General features: G+C 44.3%; 1 pseudogene across 1 annotated transcript in view; it reads left to right on the forward strand.

Annotated features, from left to right (window-relative positions):
* Positions 1-4,692, forward strand: part of LOC311106185 (mitochondrial intermediate peptidase-like) — a 57,866-nt pseudogene extending 53,174 nt beyond the window's left edge. The window contains exon 12 of the transcript in view: positions 4,600-4,692. The product of the transcript in view is annotated as a mitochondrial intermediate peptidase-like (transcript). The remainder of the gene's footprint in view (positions 1-4,599) is intronic.
* Positions 4,693-6,078: the final 1,386 nt, after the last annotated feature.

The raw sequence follows: 6,078 nt of genomic DNA on the forward strand, positions 1-6,078 counted from the left end.
CAGTACATGTCCAGGCCCGTCTGAAGTTTGCTAGAGTGCATTTGGATGATCCAGAAGAGGATTGGGAGAATGTCATATGGTCAGATGAAACCAAAATAGAACTTTTTGGTAAAAACTCAACTTGTCGTGTTTGGAGGACAAAGTTGCATCCAAAGAACACCATACCTACTGTGAAGCATGGGGGTGGAAACATCATGCTTTGGGGCTGTTTTTCTGCAAAGGGACCAGGACGACTGATCCGTGTAAAGGAAAGAATGAATGGGGCCATGTATCGTGAGATTTTGAGTGAAAACCTCCTTCCATCAGCAATGGCATTGAAGATGAAACGTGGCTGGGTCTTTCAGCATGACAATGATCCCAAACACACCGCCCGGAATACGAAGGAGTGGCTTTGTAAGAAGCATTTCAAGGTCCTGGAGTGGCCTAGTCAGTCTCCAGATCTCAACCCCATAGAAAATCTTTGGAGGGAGTTGAAAGTCCGTGTTGCCCAGCGACAGCCCCAAAACATCACTGCTCTAGAGGAGATCTGCATGGAGGAATGGGCCAAAATAGCAGCAACAGTGTGTGAAAACCTTGTGAAGACTTACAGAAAACGTTTGACCTGTGTCATTGCCAACAAAGGGTATATAACAAAGTATTGAGAAACTTTTGTTATTGACCAAATATTTATTTTCCACCATAATTTGCAAATAAATGCATTAAAAATCCTACAATGTGATTTTCTGGAATTTCTTTTCTCATTTTGTCTGTCATAGTTGACGTGTACCTATGATGAAAATTACAGGCCTCTCTCATCTTTTTAAGTGGGAGAACTTGCACAATTGGTGGCTGACTAAATACTTTTTTTCCCCACTGTATGTAAACTTCTGACCCACTGAAATTGTGATACAGTGAATTATAAATGAAATAATCTGTCTGTAAACAACTGTTGGAAAAATTACTTGTGTCATGCACATAGTAGATGTCCTAACCGACTTGCCAAAACTATAGTTTGTTAACAAGAAAGTTGTGGAGTGGTTGAAAAATGAGTTTTAATGACTCCAACCTAAGTGTATGTAAACTTCCGACTTCAACTGTATATATATAAACGTTTTCCTTAAAGTATAATTTTTGGAGAGTTCTAATGCTACTGTCCCCACACAAAAAATATACACTGCTCAAAAAAATAAAGGGAACACTAAAATAACACATCGTAGATCTGAATGAATGAAATAATCTTATTAAATACTTTTTTCTTAACATAGTTGAATGTGCTGACAACAAAATCACACAAAAATTATCAATGGAAATCAAATTTATCAACCCATGGTGGTCTGGATTTGGAGTCAAATTAAAGTGGAAAACCACACTACAGGCTGATCCAACTTTGATGTAATGTCCTTAAAACAAGTCAAAATGAGGCTCAGTAGTGTGTGTGGCCTCCACATGCCTGTATGACCTCCCTACAACGCCTGGGCATGCTCCTGATGAGGTGGCAGATGGTCTCCTGAGGGATCTCCTCCCAGACCTGGACTAAAGCATCCGCCAACTCCTGGACAGTCTGTGGTGCAACGTGGCGTTGGTGGATGGAGCGAGACATGATGTCCCAGGCCAGTCCATAGCATCAATGCCTTCCTCTTGCAGGAACTGCTGACACACTCCAGCCACATGAGGTCTAGCATTGTCTTGCATTAGGAGGAACCAACCGCACCAGCATATGGTCTCACAAGGGGTCTGAGGATCTCATCTCGGTACCTAATGGCAGTCAGGCTACCTCTGGCGAGCACATGGAGGGCTGTGCGGCCCCCCAAATAAATGCCACCCCACACCATGACTGACCCACCGCCAAACCGGTCATGCTGGAGGATGTTGCAGGCAGCAGAACGTTCTCCACGGCGTCTCCAGACTCTGTCACGTCTGTCACATGTGCTCAGTGTGAACCTGCTTTAATCTGTGAAGAGCACAGGGCGCCAGTGGCGAATTTGCCAATCTTTTTGTTCTCTGGCAAATGCCAAACGTCCTGCACGGTGTTGGGCTGTAAGCACAACCCCCACCTGTGGACGTCGGGCCCTCATACCACCCTCATGGAATCTGTTTCTGACCGTTTGAGCAGACACATGCACATTTGTGGCCTGCTGGAGGTCATTTTGCAGGCCTCTGGCAGTGCTCCTGCTCCTCCTTGCACAAAGGCGGAGGTAGCAGTCCTGCTGCTGGGTTGTTGCCCTCCTACGGCCTCCTTCACGTCTCCTGATGTACTGGCCTGTCTCCTGGTAGCGCCTCCATGCTCTGGACACTACGCTGACAGACACAGCAAACCTTCTTGCCACAGCTCGCATTGATGTGCCATCCTGGATGAGCTGCACTACCTGAGCCACTTGTGTGGGTTGTAGACTCCATCTCATGCTACCACTAGAGTGAAAGCACCGCCAGCATTCAAAAGTGACCAAAACATCAGCCAAGAAGCATAGGAACTGAGAAATGGTCTGTGGTCACCACCTGCAAAACCAGTCCTTTATTGGGGGTGTCTTGCTAATTGCCTATAATTTCCACCTGTCTATTCCATTTGCACAACAGCATGTGACATTTATTGTCAATCAGTGTTGCTTCCTAAGTGGACAGTTTGATTTCATAGAAGTGTGATTGACTTGGAGTTACATTGTGTTGTTTAAGTGTTCCCTTTATTTTTTTGAGCAGTGTATAATATTTAAGTTCATGTAATTTTGTCTTTGAAACATTTAATTAAAATACTGTAGAAATTCAGGGAGGACTGCTCCTTCTGAGGAGGACCAATTTGGCCAACCGGTGGTTTCAAAGCCTCTCATTGGCCAATACATAGCATCTGCAAGTGTTTATATACATCATTGGCATTTACCTGCTGGCGGCTCCTTCGTCTCATCGTGACTCTGGTCATGCAGATTAGTCTTCATGCTTATATAACACACTAACCTGCAGCACGGCAGGCTGCAGACTCCCGGCCAGCCCACTGCAAATCCCTTGTGGAGATGAGTCTGGAAATTGCTGTCATTAGAGAAAGTGCTAGTGATGCCGCAGACAGCCTTGTGGATCCAGGTCAGTGACTGCAGAGTGAGATCTGTGGTGAGATACTTAGATGAGCTCACCATTCCCGGCTCAATGATGTCATGTTTTTGTGAAAATCCATTTGAGTTTAACCGTGCACACATAGCTTGTAAGCGGTTCGCCCACTAAGGTTCAAATATGCAATATTATATTACTGCCCTATAATGTCATAGTTTTGTGAGGTAAGAAAAACATGTAGCTATGAATAGTCCATAGATTATTTATGCAGTGCAAAATAGCAGGTTTAGCCAAATATTGTACTACTGCAGTATCATCCTCTAGGGGATTCAGTGGATGTTTTTCCACCAGAGAGCAGGTTATCCAATGCCACCATCAGCCAACCACAATGCTCACAAGCAGAATATCAAGCATGATCTAGTTTTTATTAAACCCCTATCGTACGAGTGCCTGAAAACCACCTCCTTCATGTGGGTTTAGAATTACCTTGGTTCAGAGGCCTTGTGGCTGTGCTGTGGTTGGGACCCCTATCTATCTATCTGTTGTGAGGGAGGGAGGGAGGGAGGGAGGGAGGGAGGGCCAGGGTGAAGCCTATCCCCCAATAGCCCAGGGGCTGGGTGGTGGTGGTGCCTCTGACTGCTGGGTAAAGGGGAAGATGAACCCTGGTCTGTTTCTCATGCAAGGCTCCAGTGTGGGAGGCAGACAGTTTACTGCAAGCCAGGGCCGACTCAGGGCTCAGTTTCCACCTGCTCAGCCAGTTTTAGGAAGCAAACTTCTCAGAGTGGACTCCCTGCTGTGTATGTGTGCGAGTGGGAATGCATGCATGAATATGAGTCTCTGTGTGTATGGGGGTGTGTGTGTGTATTATTGGAGCCCTTTGCATGTGGTTGTAAATGCAAGTGTTTGTTCCTGTATTTTGATAAAAATAGTGTCTACATTTTCTTTTTAGTGCCTGTCTATTGCGTGTGTGTGTGTGTGTTGGAGGTGACCCATGCAGGAAGGAGGGGGAGGGGGGAGCACCTATTTACATTGGCAGCAACACAAGGGGGAACTGAACTGACTTCAAAGCGAGAGTGCAACGGAATTGTGAAGAGAGTGTGCGCTCCATGCATGAGCTACCAGACAGACTCTCATAACAGAGAGATATTCCCAGAGCTGCTCAGAATGGCCTGTTAGAAACATACTGGAGCTATATCAGCCCTACAGTAGGCCAGCTAGGAGATTATATGTGTGTATAGAGACACTCTACCCACTCAAAATATCACACCTTTTGAAGTTTGTACTGTTGCAGTGGTGAAACAACAAATGAGAGCTTAGGAGTGTTTACTCTTGAGGACAACTTTAAAGGTACATTAATACAATTCTCTATGTACTCTTGCATTTTACGGAATTGGCTCCGTGTTAGCTGACATCCACTAGAGGCCATAGGCTATATCTTATTTAACTGAAAGTTCTGCTTTTGTATTCTAACTCGGGTGTTCCACTTCAATTCATTGGAAGAGTTTTATTTCACAGTGACAGCATATAAACCTTTTTTTAGAGGGCAATCTGCTCAATCCCTGTCTGTATGTCTGTGTGACACAGGGATGCTGCAGACACAGCCCACCATTGAGGACTTTGTGGACGCCCTGGTGACTGACCTGAACCCAGACCTTCATCATGGACTCTACCAGCTGATTAGCTCAATTGATCTTCAACTCTTCAATTCAGTTTCAGCCACGACTTCAATTCTGTTGCTGTGGAATGGACTCACGTGATCAGAAAATGCAATTGATTACTAATCCTTTCAAATGCAGTCACTGTAAACATATGTTCGTTTTTTATGCAATTTTTGTATTCTAGCTATTTACACTGAACAAAAATATAAATGCATCATGCAACATTTTCAAAGATTTTACTGAGTTACAGTTCATATAAGGAAATCAGTCAATTGAAATAAATTCATTAGGCCCTAATCTATGGATTTTACATGACTGGGAATACAGATATGCATCTGTTGGTCACAGATACCTTTAAAAAAAGGTAGGGGCGTGGATCAGAAATCCAGTCAGTGTCTGGTGTGACCACCATTTGCCTCATGCAGCGCGACACATCTCCTTTGTGTAGAGTTGATCAGGCTGTTGATTGTGCCCTGTGGAATGTTGTCTCACTCCTCTTCAATGGCTGTGCGAAGTAGCTGGATATTGGCGGGAACTGGAACATGCTGTCGTACACGTCGATCCAGAGAATCCCAAACATGCTCAATAGGTGACATGTCTGGTGAGTATGCAGGCCATGGAAGAACTGGGACATTTTCAGCTTCCAGGAATTGTGTACAGATCCTCGCGACATGGGGCCGTGCATTATCATGCTGAACCATGAGGTGATGGTGTTTCATCAGCTGTCCGGGTGGCTGGTCTCAGACGATTCCGCAGGTGAAGAAGCTGGATGTGGAGGTCCTGGGCTGGCGTGGTTACACGTGGTCTGCGGTTGTGAGGCCGGTTGGACGTACTGCCAAATTCTCTAAAACGAAATTAACATTCAATTCTCTGGCAACAGCTCTGGTGGACATTCCTGCAGTCAGCATGCCAATTGCACACTCCCTCAAAACTTGAGACGTGGGGCATTGTGTTGTGTGACAAAACTTCACATTTTAGAGTGGCCTTTTATTGTCCCCAGCACAAGGTGCACTTATGTAATGATCATGGTGTTTATTCAGCTTCTTTATATGCTACACCTTTCAGGTGGATGGATTATCTTGGCAAAGGAGAAATGTTCACTAACAGGGATGTAAACAAATTTGTGCACAATATTTGAGAGAAATAAGCTTTTTGTGCGTATTGAACATTTATCTTTTATTTCAGCTCATGAAACATGAGACCAAGACTTTACATGTTGCGTTTATATTTTTGTTCAGTGTAGTATTTAGTGATTTGGGTCAACCAAAAGTTCTATGTGGTTCATTAAAGTTTTTTGCAGATCTGTGCATATACCACATGTAATATACCATACTGTCTTTCACATATTTTTTATCATTGATGCATATCAATTATGGAAAGCACAAAAACGACATCCTGTAATTCA

The sequence above is a fragment of the Coregonus lavaretus genome (assembly GCF_964263955.1).
Source record: "Coregonus lavaretus genome assembly, chromosome: 30".
NCBI classification, from domain to species: Eukaryota; Metazoa; Chordata; class Actinopteri; order Salmoniformes; family Salmonidae; genus Coregonus; species Coregonus lavaretus.